Source organism: Moschus berezovskii, chromosome 10 (genome assembly GCF_049115385.1).
Source record: "Moschus berezovskii isolate FMDL1 chromosome 10, NW_MosBer_1.0, whole genome shotgun sequence".
Taxonomy (NCBI): Eukaryota; Metazoa; Chordata; class Mammalia; order Artiodactyla; family Moschidae; genus Moschus; species Moschus berezovskii.
Window position 1 is genome coordinate 77282248 of NC_142469.1, and position 26702 is coordinate 77308949.

Consider the following 26702-nt stretch of genomic DNA (forward strand, 5'->3'; position numbering starts at 1 on the left):
TTTGAGGTCACTGCTTTGGAGTCATGCTGAAGTATAAGAGGTTTTCACCCTGTTGTTTTTGCCCTATAAGTGTGTCAACACGATGTAAAACACAAGTAATATTAATATTATAATGAAAATAATTCTTATATTGTGGGTTCCTACAAGGGTTTCCAGAAGCTTATGTGTCTTGGAACCACATTTTGAAAAGTGATGCCTAAAGGTATCTTTTGATGTGATTGTATTTTTTACATTTCCTTCCACTTATGTTGGCACTCAACCTTATTGCTAGTCATTTTTTTAGATGCCATGTTACTTGAAATCAGTTTTGTCCATCTACTTGGTTGATGAAAAACTTAAAAGAGTCATGGAAGTAAAGGTTACATTTAAGGTTGTCAGAATTTAATGAGAAGATGCATGTAAAGTACAATACTTACCCCAGGACCTGGCACATGTTAAGACACCAGAGTGTCTTTTGTGCAGTGAACTTTCAAGAAATATATCCTGTGCTTCAGCAGGCTTTTGGGGGAAAATGATGAGGTCTAGGTATCTGTGGGATATCTAAGAGCAGTTGTATAGTTGGATATGTACACTTTGTGTTCTAGATGCAGGACTAGACTGGAAAAATATAGATGAAGGCCTCAGCATATAAATAATAACTGAAACCTGTGGAAGGATAAGACTGTGAAGAGAGAAAACATACTGGGTAAGTTAAGGGAACCTAGACTTAAGTACAGAAGAACACCAAATTTAATGTACATTCAGAAACATTGGGCCCGCAAAGACTGAGGTAGCATGGCCAAGACTCTTCCAATAAATGTTACTGATCAATCACTAAGCATTAGTCAACCTTTATCAAACTTCATTATAGACTCTCAAGGCAGCAGGGGGATGAGGAACTCTGAAAATTAAAAAGAGAGGTAATTAAAGAATGTGACCCAACTTGATGCATACTCTGAAGCCATTTCAGTATTTTCAGACTTGTATCAGAAAACAATTCTCACTTAGAATTGAAATTCACTGGGAAAGGATAAAGAGAGGACTATTAGTTCAGTTCAGTCACTCAGTCATGCCCGATTGTTTGTGACCCCATGGACTACAACACACCAGGTTTCCCTGTCCATCACCAACTACCTGAGCTTACTCAAACTCATGTCCATCGAGTCGGTGATTCTATCAAACTGTCTCATCCTTTGCCATCCCCTTCTCCTCCTGCCTTCAATACTTCCCAGCATCAGGGTCTTTCTCAATGAACCAGTTCTTTGCATCAGGTGGCCAAAGTACTAGAGTTTCAGCTTCAGCATCAGTGCTTCCAATGAATATTCAGGACTGATTTCCTTTAGGCTGGACTGGTTTGATCTCCTTGCAGTCCAAGGGACTCTCAAGAGTCTTCTCCAACACCACAGTTCAAAAGCATCAGTTCTTAGGTGCTCAACTTTCTTTATAGTCCAACTCTCACATCCATACATGAATACTGGAAAAACCATAGCTTTGACTAGATGGACCTTCTTTGGCAGAGTAATGTCTCTGCTTTTTAATGCTGTCTAGGTTGGTCATCAGAGAAGGCAATGGTAAGCCACTCCAGTACTCTTGCTTGGAAAATCCCATGGATGGAGGAGCCTAGTAGGCTGCAGTCTGTGGGGTCGCTAAGGGTCGGACACGACTGAAGTGACTTAGCAGCAGCAGCAGCAGCAGGTTGGTCATAGCTTTTCTTCCAAGGAGCAAGTGTCTTTTAATTTCATGCCTGCAGTCACCATCTGCAGTGATTTTGGAGCCCAAGAAAATAAAGTCTGTCACTGTTTCCATTGTTTCCCCATCTATTTGCCATGAAGTGATTTGACCGGATGCCATGATCTTGGTTTTCTGAATGTTGAGTTTCAAGTCAGCTTTTCACTCTCCTCTTTCACTTTCATCAAGAGGCTCTTTAGTTCTTCTTCACTTTCTGCCATGAGGGTGGTGTCATCTGCATATCTGAAGTTGTTGATACTTCTAGAAATGTTGATTCCAGCTTCACTTCATCCATCCCAGCATTTTGTGTAATGTACTCTGCATATAAGTTAAATAAGCAGGGTGACAATATACAGCTTTGATGTACTCCTTTCCCAAATTGGAACTAGTCTGTTGTCCATGTCCAGTTCTGACTGTTACTTCTTGACCTGCATATTTCTCAGGAGACAGGTCAGATAGTCTGGTATTCCCATCTCTTGAAGAATTTTCCACAGTTTGTTGTGAGCCACATAGTCAAAGCCTTTGGTGTAGTCAGTAAACTAGAAGTAGATGTTTTTCTGGAACTCTTTTGCTTTTTTGATGATTTTGAAGACTGTACACATGGACATCACCAGATGGTCAATAGTGAAATCAGACTGATTATATTCTTTGCAGCCAAAGATGGAGAAGTTCTCCAGTCAGCAAAAACAAGACTGGGAGCTGACTGTGGCTCAGATCATGAGCTTCTTATTGCCAGATTCAGACTTAAATTGAAGAAAGTAGGGAAAACCACTAGACCATTCAGGAATGACCTAAATCAAATCCCTATGATTATACAATGGAAGTGACAAATAGTATCAAGGGATTAGATCTGATAGACAGAGTACCTGAAGAACTATGGAAGGAGGTTTGAGACATTGTACAAGAGGCAGTGATCAAGACCATACCCAAGAAGAAGAAATGCAAAATGGTTGTCTGAGGAGGCCTTACAAATAGCTGAGAAAAGAAGAGAAGCTAAAGCCAAATGAGAAAAGGAAACATATACCCATTTTAATGCAGAGTTCCAAAGAATAGCAAGAAGAGATAAGAAAGCTTTCCTCAGTGATCAATGCAAAGAAATAGAGGAAAATAATAGAATGAGAAAGACTAGAGCTCTCTTCAAGAAAATTAGAGATACCAAGGGAACATTTCATGCAAAGATGGGCTCGATAAAGGACAGAAATGGTATGGACCTAACAGAAGCAGAAGATATTAAGAAGAGGTAGCAAGAATACACAGAACTATACAAAAAAGATCTTCATGACTCAGATAACCACGATGATGTGGTCACTCACCTAGAGCCAGACATCCTGGAATGCGAAGTCAAGTGGACCTTAGGAAGCATCATTATGAAGAAAGCTAGTGGAGGTGATGGAATTCCAGTTGAGATATTTCAAATCCTAAATGATGATGCTGTGAAAGTGCTGCACTCAATATGCCAGCAAATGTGAAAAACTTAGCAGTGGCCACAGGACAGGAAAAGAACAGTTTTCATTCCAATCCCAAGAAAGGCAATGCCAAAGAATGCTCAAACTACCACACAATTGCAATCATCTCATATGCTAGCAAAGTAATTCTCAAAATTCCCCAAGCCAGGCTTCAGCAGTACATGAACCATGAACTTCTGGATGTTCAAGCTGGATTTAGAAAAGGCAGAGGAACCAGAGATCAAATTGCCAACATCTGTTGGATCATCAAAAAAAAAAAAGAGAGAGAGAGGAGTATGGAGTTATTTAATAGCAGTATAAGGGATCCTAAAGAGAAATAATAATTAGCCTGAAAAGAAGATAAATTATTTCACACTTTGGAAAGAGACAGCTAGATGAGGCTGGTTAATGAGCTGTCAAGTAGAACTGGCTCCTCTGGCACTTCCTGGGATCCATCTTAATCCAGGAGGGGATGGGATGGGCCCAATGGTTTGGCCAAGGTGAGGCTGTGCAGATGGGGAAGCCCTTTGCTATAGTCATTCTAACAGCTTAAACAGGTGCTCCCAAGCCTCCACATTTCTTGAGTCATTCTCAAACTGGGACTATTCAGGGAGAGGATTTTTGTTTGATAAACTTTAACTACCATTTTGTAAACTTAAATGGGCTACCGGTATGACTTTTCTTTTTAAACAAATAATTAGACTGTACCAGTCTTAAATGAAAAGCAAAAATAAAACCTCACAGTGTTTATAACAATGATAACATCATGAGATTGGTCTTGCTGGAATGATGATATCATAATAAGTGATAGTTCTCATTTGAGTGCTTCTATGTGCCAGACCCTGAGGCAAGTACTGTACGTATACTCTCTTATGAAATCTTTACAACCATACACATAATCTTTACTTCCAAAGAAAATAGTCTCTAAGCTTACATATTTAAATACATTTATTTCCAATGTTATTTCTCCTTACATGTATGTGTAATTAATAAATACTGAATTTTTCTAGGCTTTAAAATGGTTGGTTGTATCTCTCTACAATGGCTAACTTATACATTAAAGCTTAAGACTTTCGTTTTTGATTGACAGTCAAGGGAGATAAATTTCCCTTTAGTTTAGGAAAATAGTATTCTCCTAAATCTATTTGAACCCAACCCAAAACTTTTAAAAATTTTGTGCTATGGCATTAAGGTGTTCAGAGCCTTGCAGTTTTTAAGACATTCATGATTACTATAAATAAAAATCATTAAGGAATCACCATATCGATATTATTACAATAGTAATTTCAGGTTACTTTTTTTTAGTAATAGGAAGTTTTGGAATCTGTTAACTAGGAGATTAGTTCCTAGGAGGAAAAACTTCCACTTTTGATTTATTGCATAACTTCAAACTCAGAAAAGTACATTTAAGAATTATGAGTACTACTGGCTAACTATATAGATTGCAGTTTACATTTTTAAAATTATAAAAAGCTTTAATCTTTATGGGTTTGTTTTGGATTCTTCTACATACCACTTTGAAAGAAATAGGTAAACAACATGTTACGTAACCAAAATGAACAAAAGTGAGCATGACCTAGTTCCATTAAAACTTTAAGATTCGTCTCTGTTTCCATGAGTTCCTCCATTTTCATCCAGTGAGTAATTGACTTCTTTCCCAGACCAGGCCTCATGACTTATCTCTGTCCTATTGCAACCTTCTTCAGATGTCTGAGAGGAAAGGCAAGATAAAATTAAGTTACCCCTAAGATGAGAGCAGTCTACTCTCCTTAAGACCAGAGTTGATGGATATCTCTAAACAAAGTGACATCTGTGAGACCAGTTTCTTCTTGATTTCCTGCTCTTCTCTGTGTCCTTTTTGGCTCCTTCATTGCCTATTTTTCATTACTCACCTAAATAAGACTGACACTTCCATCCTTACCTCTTCTCCAGAGCAGTATTCTCCATAACCATAGCTTCAAAGAACATACACTAATGTCCTCCAAAGCTCTGTGTTCTCATCTTCAGGATGCCATCAGACATCTCATTGGATAATCTTTAAGTAACTCAAACTCAACATGTGCTGAAGTGAACTCTTCATTTTCTCTCCTTATCTTCTTAATTTTTATAGCAAGTTGATCTAATCAGGCCATCAAGAGTCATGTGCTCTATACCCACAAAGTGTCAGTTCTAAAGACTGAATATTGTGTGGTAAGCTCTTAAAAATGACAAGCCCACACTGTTTTTATGTTTCTCTGACCTACATCCCCAAGTCTTTGTCACCCATTTAAGCATTAATGAAGACAGGCAAATATGGCAAGCTGGCTTGAGTTTCATGTTTAACTCTGAACTTCCTTAAAGGAGTGAAGCAAAGCACAAATTGATGCAGTCTTGTTTGTCCTTAAATTTACGTGACGCACCTCCCCAAGGTTCCTCTTATTCTTGCCCGTGCTGTGTGCCACGTGCAGGATCATTCAAGTGGTGAGGATAAACAGCCATTCAGGGCTTTTGGCTGTCTGTGCCTGTGAGTCACGGAGGGGTTCTTGTTGGAGTGTTAAGAAAGATAAACACGTGGCGGCTCTCTCAAGCCTGTTTCTGGAAACCTAGCAGGAGAGAACAGAAAGTCATTGTTCAGAGCCTGTAAGGTGTTAAGAGACTGAAATGGAGAATGCATGCTTAGGGAAGACCAGCCTTTTGACAGATCAGAATTTGAAAATGATTGTAATTAAACTGAAATTAAACCGGTGATGACAGAGGGTTTTTTTGGTAAAAAGATACAGAGATATAATGGCACGAGAGCAAGAAAACTGGGGCTAACATGAAGTTGCCAGGTTCAATTGGATCAGGAATTCGCATAAGAAAACAAAGCACTGGCAGAAACCTGGTTTCCTCTGCAACAGATTTAACCAGGTCCATAAGAAGAAAAATAATTGCTGAAGCTCTTTGGCTCGAAGTGAATCTATACCTCTATTTCTTTGTGGTAATGACCACCTTGATAATACAATGTAGAGCCCAGACTTACCAAATTCTAGCTTGGCAAGGAACCCCATAATATCCTTCCAGGGAAGTTTGTTTATGCCATAAACCTTTTAGAATTTTACACATCTATGAAAACACTTGAGAAATAACCTTCATATAATACTGCCTTTACATACACGTAAAAGGGCCTCTGTCTTTGGCCCTGCACTTCAAGCCCTGCACATTACAGACATGTGATAAATAAGAGTGATAAAGAAACGTGGTGCCTTTACCATGGATCCAGTATCAGCACTGAATAGCACCCTGTAACCCTAAGCGTCTGTACTTGTGACTGATATTGTTCAGGCTCCAGGGGAATGCTTCTGCCTGCCTTGTGCCCCATGTCCTAGAAAAAGTAATCGTATCTGGGTCGCTATCACCATTGAAGAGAGAAACTGCTTTGGAGTGGTGGTAGGATTTGAAAAGCAGAAGCCCTTAGGTGAAAGAAAATATATTAAATAATGTATCAAATCCATCCTCTCAGATAATGTGAATGTATATCCATTCTTTCATCACAATGTGCTGTTTCCTATGGTGCTGAGCAACCATTATTTCTTGCTATTCTTCCTTTTCCAGTTTACAGTTCCAGAGATACTCACAAACTAATGTGGTATTCATAACAGTTGGCTGTGGTAACTGTGGAACATTTTGAAATATTAAAAAATTTGTAATGTTTTAACAGTTCTATACCTATTTTATCAGTCATCCAAGTATCACTGGACCATAACAGACACTCAGACATGTCCAATAAAAATTAATACCTTGTCTTTGATAATTTGCTAACTTCTAAGTCATATAAAAATCATACATTTATTTTTTGTCATTATGACAGTTACATACATCAACATAAGAGAATAAGGCATATTTTACATTGCTTTACATTTGCATTATTTATAAAAATTAAATATTAGGACATATGATAGGTTGACCTCCAATTTCACTCTTAACTTGAGCCCTGACCACACTTACACCCCAGCCTGACCACACTTGACCCAGCACTTTCCAAGCTACCACAGTTAGGTGACTTGATTTACTCATACTGACATTTCAAGAGGGAAAGGAAGTATTGTCCTTTAAATCTAAATATACCTTTCTATGCACTCAGGAAATACTTTTAGTTGCCTTGGACTCTGGTGATGTTATTTCCTTTCTAAAGATTTTCTTTTCTAGAAAAATCAGTCATTTTTATTCTCTGTCTCTTACAGAGTTTTATTGCTGAAATTTCATGCTGCAAATTGCAATACATTATATGTGCAGAGTACATTCAGTTCCTGTGTAAAGAAAGGCTTAGGGAAATGATCATATTTCAAAGGTCACTCCTTACCATCCACAACATTTTGTATTAACTCCACCTCTCATTAAGCGGGACTCTAGAAATATTGTTTTATGGGTTAGGTGTAGGGATAATAAAATCAAATGTCAAATTACATATTGCTGTTATGTAATAGTCGCTAAGTCATGTCTGACTCTGCAATCTTATGCACTGTAGCCCACCAGGCTCTTCTGTCTGTGGGGTAAATGGGTTGTCATTTCTTTCTCAAGGGGATACTCCCAAGCCAGGGATAGAACCCGCATCTCCTGCTCGCCAGGTGGATTCTTTACCATTGAGCCACCTGGGAAGCCCCAAATTGCATATACATATTTATAATAAGTTTACCTCAATAAATCAACCAAGTTAATGAGAAAGGAGAGAAGTAATAAAAATGTTAATTCTACCTTGGGAGCAGATGGAGTGTCCAGGAAAAAATTTTCCACAATACTAAAAGCCATCTATTAGGTTGACTTGCCCAGAACAAAGGGAATACAGTGATTGTTTTCAAGGGCAAAGGACAGAGAAAGGACCCCAAACTGAGGGAGAGTCCAATAGCTAAGATGAGGTAGTCCATACCTCCTACTACTCCTTTTCATTTTACTAATGAGATGGTCAGACCTTTGAGTGAGCCATCCAACAAGATGAGTCTCAACTGAGAGATTTCCCTAAGATTCAAGGTTCAAGGCTAAGTGCCCCTTCTCTTCCTATAAGGCCAGGACTACTTGGACCTGTCATGCTGCTTGATTTTTGTTTTCAGTTATCTTTTAACTCATCTTGAGTTAAAGCCTCATGCCTGTTCTTCCAATAAGTTAAGAACTCTTGAACAGCTCTTTGAAACCAACTTCAGTAAGCTTTGCTCTTAAAACCATAACTTTGAAAACATCACCACTAAAGATTCTGTGTTTATTCCCAACATGCTTTGGAAATTTAGGATAAACCACTTGGATAATTGCATCTAAGCTTTAAGAGAAAATATAACATTTGGCTTTAAAAGTAGGCATGGTTCTTTCCAAAAGTGTTTCTTGAAACACAATGGTAATAAAATCACCAAGACTTGGTTTCTGGTGGACTTAGCAGTATTTGATGTACTCATAACACCCAAGATTTTTCAAAGAAGGTTTAAAATTTGGCAGAAGTTTACATCATTGGTCCATAATTATAAACATGCTCCCTAAACCAGACTACTGACTTCCATGATGCCATCTTCTGTGTAGTAGAGAATGCCATCAGCTTTGCTTGGTTATTGTTTTCCATTTTTTATTTGTTCTTTTTTTTTAGACTGAAAACCCCATTATAGAATTGTCAAGGTGAAAATTATCTTCAAATAAGATATGTGTTGCTGTCTGATATTATAAAACTGGAGTCATATATAATAAAGAAAATCAGTAATAATGTTATTTCCTCCTCTTCTGGGTTTCAATACTGAGCCTCTTATTCTCTCTGTGTTGTCTCCCTGCTTAAGCCATTTTGTACATTCGTTAGCTTTCTGATTCTCAAGTATATATGTCAGCATTAATTTATCCATCCCACGCTATTTCATGGGCATTTCTATTTACTTTTTTCCACCTTGGCTTGGTTCTCACTTCCAGGACTTTTCTATAAGGGTTCTCTGCTTTCTAATTTCTTTATGTTGATGAAAATTCATGTGACTACTTTTAGTGTGGTTGTCACCAACACTGAGCCCTTTCTGCCAGTTCTACCCCTTCCATTTCTTGCCCCTTAACTCCTCCAATCAATGTGTTTTTACCCATAACTTGAATGTGTCTATCAAAGCTAATTAATCTCCTTGACTATTTGACTACCTAAAGCCTCTAGAATGGTTATTTTTCCCATTATCTACCTCAAACCATTCAAGATGTGGCAGACTAAGGTCCCTCAGGTAAAGGATGCTGTGCTTCTATATTTTTGTAACTTAAAAATCTTAAGCAAAATTCACTTAAAAAATTTTTTTTATAACTGCATGTCTAGATTGACTTCATCAATATTCACATTTTATCTCCTTTTTCTTCTAAAGAGTTACCTTCACTTAAAAAGTCATATTCATCTCCAGACTATTCCTTCTGATAGTTCCATTTGTAAATGAACCAAATGAGGACATTTCATTCCTCTCTAATCCTCTCGTACATAGTTCCAGTCAACAAATCCTTGACCAATTTTTATTCAGTTTCTCCTTCACCCTGGGAATGGAAATGTCTTGTGTGGCTTTTTTACTTGGAATATTTATTTATGTTCCTAAAGTGGGGCCTTATTCCCAATTTATACATTTTCCCACTCCATCCCCTTTCTCCCTTTCAAGCAGATTGTCTGTGTGTCAGGGCTCCAGCCCCAACCAGTAGTACCACTCATCTGTGATCTCAAAACTCCAACTACTACCATGAAAAGACCCAAATGCCACCAGTGCTGCACCTTATCTCATCAGCCTCTTCCATACATGTTGGTATATGCATGTCTTATCTCTTCAGTTAGCTTGTAAATCCTTAGGAGAAGCAGAGTCTATTTCTTTGATAGTCAAATCAAATGCCACACCTGGTGAGTAATAAAATCAATTTAGAGAGTTGTCACCAGCCCTAGAAATAAATAATATATAAGCGAAGACAAAAATATCCCAGTGAACTTCTCAGAGCAGGAGAGAAATGTTTGGGGGAAATGTTTCAGTCTGTGTACCCTGCACTTCTGCATAAGGAAACAATAGATGCTTGGTGTTTGGACATTTAAGTCACTGAAAGAGTTAAGGAAAGATTTGGGAGAAGCCTGTCTGTGAAGCTATGAGGATCTTCTCGTGGTTCTTGTTGTCTGGCCCATCAGTCTAAGAGTGGGGTCTAAGCATTTCCTAAAGTCATTTGGCTTCAGGAGCCTAGTTGAGCATCCCCTTCCCTTGCTCAGAACATTTGGATTAACCACAGGCTCCCTGAGGGAACTTATATACTGATGTAATCTTCAGGGTGAGCATACCTATAACCTCTACTATGGATCTTCAGTCACCCAAATGGGCAGTTGACTGTTATTGACATAAATGGCTAAGTTCCATAACCTTCCAGTTATTTGAGCAAATGTTCATGGAGTACCTCTTCTGGGCCAGGATTATGTGGACTGAAGACAGAATTGAATCAAACACAGATTACCCCTTTGAGGACGACCTTATGATTTAATGCCGTAACTACATCAAACTATAGCCCATGGGCCAAATATGTCCTACAGCTTTTTTGTATAAATAAAGTTTTATTGGAAATCAGCTAGGCGCATTCATCTGTATTGTCTGCAGCTGCTTTTGTGCAGCCGCACAGAGTTCAGGAGTTGCACCAGAGACCATAGACCCCACAATGCCTAAGTATTTACTGGAAAATATCTTTGAAAGAGCTTGCCAATCTAGTGGGACATTAATTTGTTTAAAACAGTATCTTTTTCTATGAGATTTCCATATAGAAAAGTGACAGATCCAGCAAATATAATACAATATTGTCCTTATTTTAATGATGAAACAATAATGAAACATGATGACTATGTACATCACTGGTCTGATGGTACTACCTTAAGAGAATTCAAGAAGTGGCTCTTTTTGAAAATTTGGTGAGAGCAAAACATTATGATCTCAATGAAATGACATCTCGTGTTTTTCAGTCTTACACATCCATAATCACCCTGCCAAGAGCCTGGGTGTCTGATTGCAAAATCCCAATACACTCACAAAAAAATGACAAAGCTAAATGAGCTGAATATGAGCTCAGGAATCGCCAATGGCCTCCTACTAGCTGGGTGTGGCTCATCATCATTGTATGCTTGGCTCTAAAATTTTGAGCAACGTTCGAGAAATTAACTTAATTTCACATTAAAATCTAGGTCTCCTGATCCTCTTGAGAAATAACATTTGGCAGCAAGTGGCCTGCAGTCTTGTATGACAACAGCCCACTGGATCTGAAAGGTGGCTTCTATCTTTGGACAGGGCATAGATACTCCAGACCTTCCCATCCTCTGCTGCTCCCAAACATTTCCCTGACTCGAGATGAAAAGTCAGTTGCTGTTTATAACTAGCTTCCACTGTGATTTCCTTCAGTAAAGAAATTCTCTGTAACTAGTTTTTTAAAAAATTGTTATAACAGGAAACTAAGGAGGTAGTATATTAATTATCTCACATTTTAAATATGCAATCAAAAGGTATGCAATCTGCAGACACTTGAAAGACTTTTGCTCTTCCCTAGTGGGTGTAGAAATGACAATTTAGGGCTAATATCTTACACCCATAACAAAAGTAGACTTGAAATTGTGCCTTAAAGCAGTGATTTTCAAAAAGGAATGAGCTTGCCTCATCTGTATTTAAGATAAACTTTACAGTTTGGAGAGAAAAGATTAGAATTTACATGTATCTCCTTTTTAATTTGTATTTTCTATAATATATAAAGCATCACATGTACACACACACACAGGCATGTCTGGATAGATATTCCAGTTGACTTTAGTGATTGAGGCATGTGATCAAACTAGCTTGGAGCCTTTAGTTTTAGGAACCCAGAAGGAATCCAAAACATTGCATCTAGACCTTCATTTTACACATAAAGCATGTGAAGCCCCCAGAGGTGGGATGATCTGGTCAGAGACATGAGCATGTAAGCAGGTGACTGAGGCCAGCTTTCTCTTGACTCCCATTCCTACACACTTTCCTCGACTCCACACTGACTGCTTTCTTAACGGAGGCCTGCTTGAGGAAATGAGACCAGCGTAGTGATAAATAAATCCCCTGAAATAACTGGTAGGAAACTGTCAGACTTCTTCCTCCAGCGTAGCACAAATTTCAACCAGTGGTACCTAGAATAGTTCTTTTTTGTGTGTAAAAAATGGCATCTGATCAATTTCTCCTCTGCCAGTGGAGGCCGCCTGCCCTTGCGACATTCTCATTGGCCAGGTCTCATTGGCCAGCATCTGCCTTCTTTTCCTGTGGAAATAAAATATTAAGGGCAGGAGAAAGGACATATTTGGTAATGTTACGCTCCTCAGCTTCCTGCTCGGGGCTGTCTCAGCTGCAAAATGTCAAGGGAAAAAATATCCCTCCAACTTGGAATGAATTCCAGACAGACCCTGATGCCTGCAAATTTGTCAGAGGGAGCCAAGTCCAGAAAGGCAGAACATGAAGAAGGTTCATTATTCGGCTTCAAGAGACGCTCAAATAATCAGACACTCTGGTATTTATGATTTTTCCCATTTCAGATGGTCTGTAGTTCACATCGTTCCCCTCCCTTTACCGCTGATTCTGAGCTTCCTTTTAAATTAAACCTCAGCAGTTATAAAAAGACTCTCACATTACTTGTAAGCCACAGCACTACTGGGAGACACTGTTCCTACAAGGCTGTTTAGGGCTGGGGAAGGGCAGCCCTTTCTGAATATTAGTCTGGGGAGGGCAAGCCAGGAAGTCAGACTCACTTCACCTTGACCACACCACAATCCTCATCTACTTCTGACATCTGTGTCAAGACTCCTGCCATTCACAGCATTTGATATGATCATTTTTACTAAAAAGCAGTATTTTGTTCCATTGGCTTTTTCATTTTAGCTTTTATTTTCATCACAGGGCATGGAACAACCAGAAAGTTAATCCTGACACTCCCACTTTCTGAATATACTATTAGGGATATTTGTAAGGTTGAGTTTTACAGGATCTTAGTCTCTTCTTGGCATTCAGCATGCTTTCTTTCTCTTGTAAAAACCATTGCCACATGCTGGCAAAAAGGTAAGGAAAGAGAACTTGTCATCCAAACCTCATTAAATAGCTACATACACATTTTTCCCTTTGACTTTTTGCCCTTCGTTTCTAAATGCCATGGCATCTGTTTGTACTTGGTTACCCTAAATCCTTATTTGGGTTCTCCAATAGGCACGAAAGCATCCAAACATCAGTTTTAGCAACCAGTGGAAGGGCCCACATGAGGCATGGGGTGTTCAGTCTTGACCTGTGGTCTCCATGAATAAGGGTCTTCTTTTTTTCTTTTCCTAAACTGTCCAGCATCTCAACTCTGGTTTTGCTCCTCAACAGTTTAAGGTTTGTGCTACTTCCATGGTGATCAACTGTTAGGTCATAAACATCAGATTGTGGCATCACCGTGTGACTCAGTTGGGAGGAAGCTGGTCTGGAAATGCAGCTGAAAGTGTCTGTTGACAGATGGAGGCCTTCTTAATCATGGCCTGTGTGGGTGAGGGAAAGCCTTGCCTGGCCCACCCCTGGCATTGACTCACAAACCTGGATGACTCTGGAGGAGGCTGGGAAAGCCCATCCTCAGGGAATCCCACTTTTTCCTCCTCCAGTGCTCTCACAGGACACCCACACCACTAAAAGGAGGGGGGAAGTGAACAATGGAGCTCTTTCTGGTTTCCTTTTGAGAGTCAGCAAAGTAAACCAGCCTTCTTTTTCTTTTAAAAATCCTATAAGGTTCCTTTTTGTTTTTAACTTTAAACTTTTTATTTTGTATTGCACTAGAGCCAATTAACAATGTTGTGGCAGTTACAGGTGAACAGAGAAAGAGTTCCTTCTTAAACAGCTTATATTGTTAGCATTGCATCCATTTTTGGTAAGGTTACTGTTCTGTGTTACCTACCTGATCATCATAAATGCCATTAATGGGCATCATAAGAGCTCACCTTTATAGAAAGCAGGAAGTTGGACTAGACAATATCATTAGGCTTTTGTCCATCAATTTTCCCTATTTCTTTGAAGCACTGGGTACTGCTAGAAAGATTCCCCTGTTGCCATATATTTTGAATAGATTTCTTGAACCTATATTTCATTTTAGAAGAATTCCCTCAATATTTCTAAATTTGTTTTTTTATTCTTAGACTTTAACTTTATTTATTTCTTTTTTTTTCATTTTTTTTTCATTTTACAATATTATATTGGTTGGTTTTGCCATACATTGACATGAATCCACCCCGGTGTACGTACATTCTCCTTCCTGAACCCCCCTCCCACCTCCGTCCTCCCCTTATCCTCCCTCTGGGTCATCCCCGTGTACCAGCCCCGAGCATCCTGTATCATGCGTTGAACCTGGACTGGTGATTCATTTCACATATGATAATATACATGTTTCAATGTCATTCTGCCAAATCATCCCACCCTCACCATCTCCCACAGAGTTCTGAGAGCACAGGTCAGGATCCATTGTGCACCAGACTACTAGGAGACTGATCAGCAAGAGAAACAATGCCTTTCCCTGTGTTCACTATCAAGAACTGCTCAGTATTCCTGCCAGCCTGTAATGCTTTATCACCCAGTCATTTTAGACCTGAAAGAGAACATTCCATCAGGGGATCAGGTTCTATCATTTCATTGGAATGCAAAGTAAGACCACAGAAACTCTAGTACAAACAAATTTACCATGGCTCAGATTAATAACAGATAGCACTTGAATGGTCTGCCCCAATTGTGCTCCCTCTCTGCTAAGTCTTAAATAAATGAAAATTAGTTACAAAATCTGCCAGTAAGCTCAGACCAGACATAGGAAGAACTTCTGCATTAAGGATACAGAAGAAGTTGTGGAGTTTGCCTCCTGGGGAAAACCTTTAACAGTCTGGAAGAACATATTGGAATGATTATGATGTGGTTCTGACTGGAGATGGGGACAAGGTTCTATGATTTCCAAGGTTTTCTTCAAGACACAAGATTTTCAACATTGTTGAAAAGTGACTCCGTGCATGACTCACGGCTATTAAGATTGTTATTCTTGATCAGGCTACTTTTACATAACAAAGTCATATTCTCCCATTGGAAGATAACTAAGGAGTAGTAGTTCATTCCATCCCACTTGTTTCACTGTTGAGAAAAACTGGGTGCTGGGAAATCACTCTCAGCCAGCAGAAGATCAGGGCAGACCCCTTGGGCTCCCTGTGCTGGGGTTCTTTCCTATACCATATTTTTACGAATCACATAAATCTATTTAAGATTTTATAAGGATTTTGTTTATTTCATGAGCAGTACTGAGACAGAAATATGAGAATCTCTGGGAATTGGCAAGGCTAAATATTATAGTTTAGAAGAATAGCTTAGGCAAAGTACAAAAGAGGAAATGCTATTTAGATGAGCTCATTTCTACTCACTAAAAAAATTAAAAAATTAAACTTAAGATGAACAACTTCTTCTTTCACTTAGCCCAACATCAGAGCAACTCCCCAAACAAATCTGTTTCATATATTTCTTCTCCTCAAACTCAGGAATTTCTTTGATATCTAATCTCACGTTTATTTTTTATCTTTGAGGGTAATTTGTCCATTTCACATAGAAATCTGGTTGAATTACTCCTCTTGTTTTTTCCATAGAAGCTGTATTTGTAGGCCTTCCTTGTTCCCATTATCAATCAGAAGTCATGCTTCTCAGATTCATGTACTTATGAATGACTCTAGGAATCAGCATTTTTAATACTGGTTAATGGGAATAAAAATAACTGCATTAAATGATAAATTTCTCACTTAAAGCTGATATTAATATTATAATATCTCTTCTCATTTGTATTTTGGACTTTCTAGATTCTTTGTTCAGCATCTTAAGAAATCATACTTTCAGTGGACTCCCCATAATAGGCAATTTCTTAGTTGGTTTGATTTAAAGACAACTAACCATGAACTTCCAGATGTTCAAGAAGGTTTTAGAAAAGGCAGAGGCACCAGAGATCAAACTGCCAACATCCGCTGGATCATGGAAAAAGCAAGAAAGTTCCAGAAAAACATCTACTTCTGTTTTATTGACTATGCCAAAGCCGTTGACTGTGTGGATCACAATAAACTGTGGAAAATTCTGAGATGGGAATATCAGACCACCTGACGTGCCTCTTGAGAAACCTGTATGCAGGTCGGGAAGCAACAATTAGAACTGGACATAGAACAACAGACTGGTTCCAAAGAGGAAAAGGAGTACGTCAAGGCTGTATATTGTCACCCTGCTTATTTAACTTATATGCAGAGTACATCATGAGAAACGGTCTGGAGGAAGCACAAGCTGGAATCAAGATTGCCAGGAGAAATATCAATAACCTCAGATATGCAGATGACACCACTGTTATGCCAGAAAGTGAAGAGGAACTAAAAAGCCTCTTGATGAGAGTGAAAGAGGAGAGTGAAAAGGTTGGCTTGAAGCTCAACATTCAGAAAACAAAGATCATGGCATCTGGTCCCATCACTTCATGGCAAATTGATGGGGAAACAGTGTCAGACTTTATTTTTCTGGGCTCCAAAATCACTGCAGATGCTGATTGCAGCCATGAAATTCAAAGACACTTGCTCCTTGGAAGGAAAGTTATGACCAACCTAGATAGTATATTAAAAAGCAGAGACATTACTTTGCCAACCAAGGTCCGTCTAGTCAAGGCTATGGTTTTTGTGGTCATGTATGGATGTGAGAGTTGGACTGTGAAGAAAGCTGATCGCCGAAGAATTGATGCTTTTGAACTGTGGTGTTAGAGTCCCTTGGACTGCAAGGAGCTCCAACCAGTCCGTTCTAAAGGAGATCAGTCCTGAGTGTTCATTGGAAGGACTGATTCTAAAGCTGAAACTCCAATACTTTGGCTACGTCATGCAAAAAGTTGACTCACTGGAAAAGACTCTGATGCTGTGAGGGATTGGGGGCAGGAGGAGAAGGGGATGACAGAGGATGAGATGGCTGGATGGCATCACCGACTCGATGGACATGAGTTTGAGTGAGCTCTGGGAGTTGGTGATGGACAGGGAGACCTGGCATGCTGCAATTCATGGGGTCGCAAAGAGTCAGACATGACTGAGCAACTGAATTGAACTGAAAAGCCGTTCTTTTATCAAATAGTTTTTCTGTTGATCAATCAGCAACTGAAATCCCAATTATTGTATTCCACTGTTCAGGTTAAGATATCACCTCCAAAAAACTGTGCCAGTTGGCATCTGGGAGTGTCGAAATACTAATCCATTATTATCCATAATACCTTAGCTTTATATCCTGGATGTCACTATGGAACAAAGAAGAGTAACATGAATTATATTTTGATAGTAAGTATAAATGGCCTAGATTATGTTGGAAAGGAAGCCCAAGTTGGGCAGTAACCATGGAAGATTAGGTGAGAATCCTTACAAGTTGCAAATTAGAGTAAGAGAGAGTGCCAAAAAACCATCATCAGTCTCTTTATCCATTTGAGGAGGGGGCTGTGTCTATATTCCATGTATCTCAACATCCTTAGTACGTTTATTTACTTCTGTTGCAAAGGTCTGCATTGCCATTAATCAATTTGAATCTTCAGACTGAGTCAGAAGTATAACTTAAAAGGCATTTAGTGAGAGTTTGGAATATATATGCTTGTATTCCATTGTTCTGGAATATATATGCATTAGAGTAATTAAACATTTTAAAAGGCAAAACAAGAAAACTGGTAATCAAATTTTACAGTGGTTTACATGGATTAGGGAAAATAGGCAAGAGGTAGAATGTAAAAGAAAAGGGAATTTAAGTCATTCTTTGGGCTAAGGAAAAACAAGTTCAGAGAATGAGAGGTATGGCAAGACTAATACAAACTAGAAATACACTTTCATTCCAGAGATGATCTCCTGGAAAGTAAGTCCCAACTCAACTCAGTCAACAGACCATCGTGACCTTGCTTTCACTGCTATTCTTTTCAGACAAAGCAACAGAATGCACTTTTTATATCAGCACTTTTATTCTTGTGTGTATGTGTGTATGTTACAGTTGATTGTGGAAGATGCAGATAAATCCTGAACTAAGTCAGTCAATCAGTTCAGTCCCTCAGTCGTGTCCGACTCTTTGCGACCCCATGAATCGCAGCATGCCAGGTCTCCCTGTCCATCACCAACTCTTGGAGCTTTCTCAAACTTGTGTCCATCTAGTAAGTGATGCCATCCAACCATCTCATCCTCTGTCATCCCCTTCTCCTCCTGCCTTCAATCTTTCCCAGCACCCGGATCTTTTTCAATGAGTCATTTGTTCTCATCAGGTGGCCATAGTATTAGAGTTTCAGCTTCAGCATCAGTCCTTCCAATGAATATTCAGGACTTATTTCCTTTAGGATTGACTGGTTTGATCTCCTTGCAGTCCAAGGGACTCTCAAGACTTCTCCAACACCATAGTTCAAAAATATCAATTCTGACTGGTGTGAAATGGTATCTCATTGTGGTTTTGATTTGCATCTCTCTGATTATGAGGGATGTTGAGCATTTTTTCATGTGTTTGTTAGCCATCTTTATGTCTTCTTTGGAGAAATGTCTGTTTAGTTCTTTGGCCCATTTTTTGATTGGGTCATTTATTTTTCTGGAATTGAGCTGCAGGAGCTGCTTGTATAATTTGGAGATGAATCCTTTATCAGTTGCTTCATTTGCTATTATTTTCTCCCATTCTGAAGGCTGTCTTTTCACCTTACTTATAGTTTCCTTTGCTGTGCAGAAGCTTTTGATTTTATCCAAAAGTCTACATGCAATAAATGCTGGAGAGGATGTGGAGAGAAAGGAACCCTCTTATACTGTTGGTGGGAATGCAAACTAGTACAGCCACTATGGAGAACAGTGTGGAGATTCCTCAAAAAATTGGAAATAGAACTGCCATATGATCCAGCAATCGCACTCCTGGGCATACACACCGAGGAAACCAGAATTTAAAGAGACACGTGTACTCCAGTGTTCATTGCAGCACTGTTTATAATAGCCAGGACATGGAAGCAACCTAGATGTCCATCTGCAGACGAATGGATAAGAAAGCTTTGGTACATATACACAATGGAGTATTATTCAGCCATTAAAAAGAATACATTTGAATCAGTTCTAATGAGGTAGATGAAACTGGAGCCTATTATACAGAGTGAAGTAAGCCAGAAAGAAAAACACCAATATAGTATACTAACACATATATATGGAATTTAGAAAGATGCAAATGATAACCCTGTATACGAGACAGCAAAAGAGACACAGATGTATAGAACAGTCTTTGGGACTCTATGGGAGAGGGTGAGGGTGGGATGATTTGGGAGAATGGCATTGAAACACGTATGTTGTCATATGTGAAACGAATCACTAGTTCAGGGTCAATGCATGTTATAGGATGCTCGGGGCTGGCATGCGGGGATGACCCAGAGGGAGGATAAAGGGAGGAGGGAGGTGGGAGGGGGGGTTCAGGAGGGGGAACTTATGTAAACCCGGGGCAAATTCATATCAATGTATGGCAAAACCAACCAATATAATATTGTAAAATAATTTGCCTCCAATAAAAAATAAATTAATTACCAAAAAAAAAATATCAATTCTTTGGCACTCAGCTTTCTTTATGGTCCAACTCTCACATCCATATATGACTACTGGAAAAACCATAGCTTTGACTAGATGGACCTTTGTTGGCAAAATAATGTCTCTGCTTTTTAATATGCTGTTTAGGTTTATCATAGCTTTCCTTCCAAGGAGCATGTGTCTTTTAATGTCATGGCTGCAGTCACCATCTGCAGTGATTTTGGAGCCCAAAAATATAAAGTCTGTCACTATTTCCACTGTCTCCCCATCTATTTGCCATGAAGTGATGAGACAGGATGCCATGATCTTGGTTTTTTGAATGTTGAGTTTTAAGCCAGCTTTTTCACTCTCCTCTTTTACTTTCATCAAGAGGCTCTTTAGTTCCTCCTCACTTCCTGCCATAAGAGTGGTGTCATCTGCATATCTGAGGTTATTGATATTTCTCCCAGCAATCTTGATTCCAGCTTTGCTTCATCCAGCCTGGCATTTTGCATAATGTGCTCTGCATATATGTTAAATAAGCAAGGTGACAATATACAGCCTTGGTGTAATCCTTTCCCAATTTGGAACCAGTCTGCTGTTCCATGTCCGCTTCTGTTGCTTCCTGACATACATACAGGTTTCTCAGGAGGCAGGTCAGGTGGTCTGATATTCCCATCTCTTGAAGAATTTTCCACAGTTTATTGTTATCCACACAGTCAAAGACTTTGGCATAGTCAATAAAGCAGATTTTTTTTTTTTTTTTTTGAACTCTCTTAGAGCTTTTTCAATGATCCAGCGGATGTTGGCAATTTGCTCTCTGGTTCCTCTGCCTTTTCTAAATCCAGCTTGAACATCTGGAACTTCACAGTTCATGTACTGTTGAAGCCTTGCTTGAAGAATTTTGAACATTACTTCGCTAGCATGTGAGATGAGTGTAATTGTGTGGTAGTTTGAACATTCCTTGGCATTACCTTTCTTTGGGATTGGAATGAAAATCTTTTCCAGTCCTGCGGCCACTGCTTAGTTTTCCACATTTGCTGGCATACTGAGTTCAGCACTTTCATAGGATCATCTTTAGCTATTGTGAAGTAGCTCAGCTGGAATTCCATCACCTTCACTAACATTGTTTGTAGTGATGTTCCTAAGGCCCACTTGACTTCACATTCCAGGATGTCTGGCTCTAGGCAAGTGATCACACCATCATGGTTATATGGGTTATGAATATCTTTTTTGTATAGTTCTTCTGTGTATTCTTTCTTGCCACGTCTTCTTAATATTTTCGGCTTCTGTTAGGTCCCTACCATTTCTGTCCTTTATTGAGCCCATCTTTGCATGAAATGTTCCCTTGGTATCTCTGATTTTCTTGAAGAGATCTCTAGTCTTTCCTAATCTTTTTCCTCTGTTTCTTTGCATTGATCACTGAGGAAGGCTTTCTTATCTCTCCTTGCTATTCTTTGAAACTCTGTATCCAGATGGGTATATCTTTCCTTTTCTCCTTTGCCTTTCACTTCTCTTCTTTACTCAGCTATTTTTAAGGGCTACTCAGACAACCATTTTGCCTTTTTGCATTTCTTTTTCTTAGGGATGGTCTTGATCCCTGTCTCCTGTACAAAGTCATGAACCTCTGTCCGTAGTTCATTCACTCTGTCTATCAGATCTAATCCCTTGAATCTATTTGTCACTTTCACTGTATAATTGTTAAGGGATTTGATTTAGGTCATGCCTGAATGGTCTGGTGGTTTTCTCCACGTACTTCAATTTAAGTCTGAATTTGGCAATAAGGAGTTCATGATCTGAGCCACAGTCAGCTCCCAGTCTTGTTTTTACTGACTGTATAGAACTTCTCTATCTTCAGCTGCAAAGAATATAATCAATCTGATTTCGGTATTGACCATCTGGTGATATCCATGTATAGAATCATCTCTTGTGTTGTTGAAAGAGGGTGTTTGCTATGACCAATGTGTTCTCTTGGCAAAAGTCTGTTAGCCTTTGCCCTGCTTCATTTTGTACTCCAATGCCAAACTTTCCCATTATACCAGGTATTTCTTGACTTCGTACTTTTTTATTCTAGTCCCCCATGATAAAAAGAATACCGTTTTTTGTTGTTAGTTCTAGAAGGTCTTGTAGATCTTCATAGAACCATTCAACTCTAGCTTCTTCAGCAGTAGTGGCTGGGGCATGGACTGGATTACCGTGATATTGAATGATTTGCCTTGGAAACACCTGAACTATGTACTATATTTCTAACATTCACTTGATGAAAATGATCACTGACACCTAGAATTGGCTATTTATATCCAGCAATATAAATATATCAAGGAACTCTAGTGATATACAAACGCTTTTTTCCAGAAATGGAATCTGGAAGGTAGCGTAGAAGGCTTCTTTCTAGGCACTGAAATTCTTCTAAAGGTTTGATTTTGAAAATTGGTTAAAGTCTGGCAATTTTACTGTGGAGTAGAGACAAAACCAAAGTGGTAGGTTGGTGAAATTGAAAATGAAACTATTACTTCTTGCCTTTCTCCATAGGAGGTTGGATGCTACCTAGATAAAGTCATCAGGAAAAATAGTAGCAAGAGTCTGAACAGTTAAATTTTAATTTTATTTATTGAGTTTGTACAGGAAGAGCTTTAATGATTTGTTTTGAAATAAAAATTTGAACACATGCAAGTTATATCCACTGAAGACATATATTTACATTGCTCATGTATTAGTAGTTCATTCTCTATATTTCTATATATCTATCAGTGTCTGTACATCTGTAAATATTATATATATATATATATATACACACACACACACATATATCTACCCATCAAGAGATTGATTGGTTTTAAGGAATTGACTCACACATAATTATGGAACCTCAGTAAGTCTTAAATTTTCAGGGCAGGCCAGCAAGCTGGAGACCCAAGGAAGAGTCATAGTTCCAGTCCAAAGGCAGTCTGCTGGTAGAATTATTTCTTGTTTAGGAAGGTCAGTCTTTTACTACAAAGACCTTCAGTTGATTAGATGGGCCCCATCTAATTATGAAGGCTAATTTGGTTCACTCAAAGTCTGCTTTTTTAAAAGTTAATCTCATTTTTTAAATACTTTCACAGATACAGCTGGATTGATGTTTACCCATTTATCTGGGCACCATGGGTTAGTCAAGCTGACACACAAAATTAACGGTCTCATAAGGACTAAGGCACAGTTCTATGGTATTGTATTGTGCTCAGTAGTTACTGACTCTTTGCAATACTTTGGACTGTATCCCGCCAGGCTCCTCTGTCCATGCAGTTTTCCAGGCAAGAATACTGGAGTGGGTTGCCATTTCCTCCTCCAGGGGATCTTCCTGTCGGAGGGATCAAACTTGCATTTCCTGTGTCTCCTGCACTGAATTCAGATTTTTTTCCTGCTGAGCCATCAGGGAATCCCAAGGCACAGTTCTCAGAACTATGGAATTAACCATTATCTCATGGAGTCTACATTCTCACGGTTTTCAGAGTTTGAGACACGTTGCCACAGACTTTTCACAAAAAGAATACCCAAAGTTAAATCAGTTGGAAGTATTCTTATTCTCGTCCTCTGGTGGTAGTGATGATGATGATGGTGATTTTTCATCTTCCTGGGACTATCCAGACCTTATGCAGACTAGTCATTGTAAAGGTAGGTTTGTTGAATGATGGCAATCCTAGAGTCATAGAATCTTTCTGAAGAGTAAAGCTTCCATTTCTTTATCTTACTTAGATTGGAGAAGTAGAGTCAATGATCAAATAACACTTTTCCTGATACTATTAGAAAATTATGCAGGACATCTCTCTGAGCAGAATAAGACGGTGAGACCCATGATAAAAAATAGTGGACCTGCTGTGATATCGAAGATATACAGGAGATTTTATGACTCGCAGTGTGTTCACCTGTAAGGGAAATGTCTGAGAGCCTGAAGTATATATTACACACAGTTTGGCTGCAGTTAGAGGAAAATCTTGGATTGCCTGAACCTTGTAACTTTTATCAAACAAAGAGCATACTGTCCCATTTCTTCCCGTATCCATTGGTGAAGTACAGAAACTTTCCATTTATTTTTCATTTTATTATTATTTTATTTATTTATTTATTTGCCTACAGTTTTTTGTTTTTTTTTTCACTTTGTCACACCTGTTTGCAAGTGCTAAGTGAAATCACTCCTTATCCTCAGGAGAAAATGAAAGAAATGACAGTCGTGGAATCTTCCTCTGGATACAAGAGTAAAAATAACGCTCAAAATAAATAGTGGCCACACACAGGTTGCTTCTTCATGAGGCCACTTGGTGACTTCACAAGATAGGCCCTTCCCCACCCATCTGGGATGTGCCTGACCCAGCTGCCATCCACTTTAGGGGCCTATAATTACAGTATGAAGATGGAGGTGAATCTATGAAAGCAAACTTTGTCCCAAGCTTTTCCAAAGACATACTCTACTTTTCCAAACTTTCTCAATGGAGGGAGCATATTAGAAACAGTCATAGGATGTCTCTGGAAAGCTCCATGGAAGGCCTGGTAACATTGTTTTCTCTGGGATGGAAAGCTGGGAACTCTGGGTAAAGTCAGGGCAGAGGTTTGCTTCTCAATGTACACTTTGTGCTGTTGAAAATCCAAAAATTTACCATGTACAAAAATTACCTCCTTATAATTAGCTACCTACCTAACTGTAATTAGCTAACTAAATTAATAAAACATAATACAAAAAGAAAAGTTAAATAACTGGAAACACTTGGATCTTCCTCTATTACTATTTAGCTCAGTTTAACTCTTAGATCATTTATTTCCTCTTTTTTTTTTTTTTTGGTCAGAGAGACTCTGTACCTAAGTAACACTGACCTCCTTGTTCTTTCTCAAACATACCAGGCACATTCCTGCTTCTGATTCTTAGCAAAAACAATTTCCAATGTTGGAAATATCTTCTCTTCATTATCAGTATGGCTCACTTATTTTCAGTAGGGCCTTCCCTGACCACCTTATTTTAAAATTGCAAGCTTAAACCCCAGAATTCCCCCATGCACTTATTTTTCATAGTAACTATTTCTCTTAAAGTACTGTATAATATATTTAACATCTTTATTGTATATATCCCAACAGTAGAACTAAATTTGATGAGGCCTGGGGTTTCTCCATTTTGTTCACTGCTCTCCCCCAGCATCTAAATATTGCCTGGCACTTATAGATTGTCAGGAAATAATGGCCAAACAAATGGGACAGAAAATGAATGAGTTTGCTTTTTAGTTTGGTACTCTTGATTGAATATTAAGTGATTTGAGACTAGTTTTGAATTCTGTTAATGTTTACTGCTAAATTTTTTGAAAACATTTTTTGATGTGTACTTTGAAAATAAAAAAACTCTTACTGCAAGGAAAAATGTAATTTTTCTTCTGTCACTTCACAACTCTTCTGCCTAGCCATTTTCCTCATCTTTATGAACAATACTTTACAATCTAGATTATTGTCATTAAGATACTATACTTTTGTTTATAGAATTTTAACTTCTGAGAATATTTTAGACATAATCATTCTGTTCTGAACAAGTTTACCATAATTATTTAGACTTACCTATGATTACAAACTTTCAACACTCATTACCTCAAATAGATTGAAGCAACTAGAGTAGTTAACTAGTTACTTCAACCAGGAAAAGACTTAACATAGGGAATTAAGCACTGAAAAAATTCATTGGAGAAGCAAGGGTCAGAGCAAGTCTTTGTGAACTTTGGGGAACCCAGGGAGTTGCAAGTTATGAAACACCATCCCGTTTCCCCCAGTCTCAGCCGCAGCTGCCAACACTGAGGCAAGCCACATGCAGGAGATTTCCCAGACACTGCCTTGAAACCCCACATCTTTGGTCTGCTCCAGTCCCCATCTTAGCCACTTCTGCTACAGAAACAGTAATAGCTCTACTTCTCCCCTTTCTGTGGAATTAATATTTCCCAACATGCTCTGAGATATAAATGGACAAAGGTTTACCCTTATCCATCTGCAGAGGTCCCTCGATATACAGATTTCTATAAGCCTTGCACCTAAAAGAAACAGAAAGGGAAAGAATACTGAATTCTTCATCAGAATTTCATCCTGGTATTTCTTAAGCCCATTATAATTTTTTAACTTTTGAGCTGATGGTGTTTGCTAGTTTATGAAGTTCATTGCTGCTAAGTTCTACTCATGGGCACATTCTGTAGGTAAACCTCAGTGATGAACAAACAAGTTCTTCTCATGTCCTTTGATAAACATGACATGAATGCCAGACCCTATATATCTTCTTCCAAGACAGGAAAGTGAAGGTGGGAAATCACAAAGGAACTGTACATAATCCACACAGTATGCCTATACAAGAGTTTATCAAAACTAGCAAATATTAGATATTGATAATTGCCCATTATTTGCTTATAAAGACTTCCCCTATCAATGTCTGGAAGATGAGAATACAGTAGTACTCATTTCAGAGGATTGAGGGCTTAATGAGATTAGAGAGAGACAGAGAAACAGACAGCAAGAGAAGGAGATAGTCCTAGAAACAGTGCTTGGCCTTTTATAAGTGCATAATAAAAGATAGCTGCTTTCATCCTCACCACCATCGTCATTATCATTATCTTATCTCTTTCCCAGAAAAAACTGACAGGTTGATATCGTGGATGGATGTGCTGGGCTTAATTCTTCATCCCTCACTGCATCTTTTGCCATGATCTCTTCATGAGCTGAATGTGGTTCTCCCCTGGTTGAATTTGGACTTGACCATGTGACTTGTTTTGGTCATGGCATATGAGCAGAAGCAACAATCTGCCAGCTTTAGGCCTAGGCATTAAGAGCCCCGTATTTTCACTTGCTCCCTTGAATTTCTGCCATTGCTTGAGGAGAGTTTCCTCCCACATTGTTCCTACCAACTTCAACCTGAGCCCCAGAATGAATACACAGGGGCCAGAGCTGCATTGGTCAATCCACAGAACTGCAGTAAGAAACAAAGCCATCCAGCCAAGCCTAAGCTAGATTATATGAGCCCCATCCCACCTACAGAGGGGTAA

The 26702-nt window shown here is 38.8% G+C and overlaps 1 long non-coding RNA gene and 1 pseudogene across 1 annotated transcript in view; both read left to right on the plus strand.

The window, feature by feature from the left end:
• The first annotated feature begins 409 nt into the window (after window positions 1-409).
• Window positions 410-26702, plus strand: part of LOC148776337 (uncharacterized) — a 109676-nt gene continuing 83383 nt past the window's right edge. Inside the window, exon 1 of the long non-coding RNA XR_016038439.1 lies at window positions 410-685. This is a non-coding gene — a long non-coding RNA (uncharacterized LOC148776337). The remainder of the gene's footprint in view (window positions 686-26702) is intronic.
• On the plus strand, window positions 2503-3546 carry LOC148776338 (uncharacterized; annotated as a pseudogene).